Source organism: Coturnix japonica, unplaced genomic scaffold (assembly GCF_001577835.2).
Source record: "Coturnix japonica isolate 7356 unplaced genomic scaffold, Coturnix japonica 2.1 chrUnrandom455, whole genome shotgun sequence".
NCBI classification, from domain to species: Eukaryota; Metazoa; Chordata; class Aves; order Galliformes; family Phasianidae; genus Coturnix; species Coturnix japonica.
In genome coordinates, this window is record NW_015439871.1 from 1 (window position 1) to 1,058 (window position 1,058).

A 1,058-nucleotide genomic window follows, 5' to 3' on the forward strand; every position below is an offset into this window, starting at 1 on the left:
GATCCCATATTAGGGCCCTCCAGCCCCATAGATCCCATATTAGGGTCCCCAGCCCCATAGATCCCGTATAAGGGTCCTCCAGCCCCATAGATCCCCATTCCAGCCCCATAGATCCCATATTAGGGTCATAGATCCCATATTAGGCTCCTAGATCCCATATAGGGCCATAGATCCCCTATTAGGATCCCATAGATCCCATATATCCCCTATTAGGATCCCATAGATCCCATATATCCCCTATTAGGGTCATAGATCCCATATATCCCCTATTAGGGTCCTAGATCCCATATATCCCCTATTAACCCCATAGATCCCATAGATCCCCTTTTAGCCCCATAGATTCCCTATTAGGATCCCATAGATCCCATATATCCCCTATTAACCCCATAGATACCATATATCCCCTATTAGCCCCATAGATCCCCTATTAGGATCCCATAGATCCCATATATCCCCTATTAGGGTCCTAGATCCCATATATCCCCTATTAACCCCATAGATCCCATAGATCCCCTATTAGGGTCATAGATCCCCATATTAGGGTCCTCCAGCCCCATAGATCCCATATTAGGGTCCTCCAGCCCCATAGATCCCATATAAGGTCCTCCAGCCCCATAGATTCCCATATTAGGGCCATAGATCCCATATTAGGGCCCTCCAGCCCCATAGATCCCCTATTAGGGTCTTAGATCCCATATTAGGGTCCTCCAGCCCCATAGATCCCATATTAGGGCCATAGATCCCATATTAGGGCCATAGATCCCATATTAGGGCCCTCCAGCCCCATAGATCCCATATTAGGGCCATAGATCCCATATTAGGGTCCTCCAGCCCCATAGATCCCATATTAGGGTCCTCCAGCCCCATAGATCCCATATTAGGGTCTTAGATCCCATATTAGGGTCATAGATCCCATATTAGGGTCCTCCAGCCCCATAGATCCCATATTAGGGTCATAGATCCCATATTAGGGTCCTCCAGCCCCATAGATCCCATATAAGGGCCCTCCAGCCCCATAGATCCCATATAAGGACCCTCCAGCCCCATAGATTCCCATA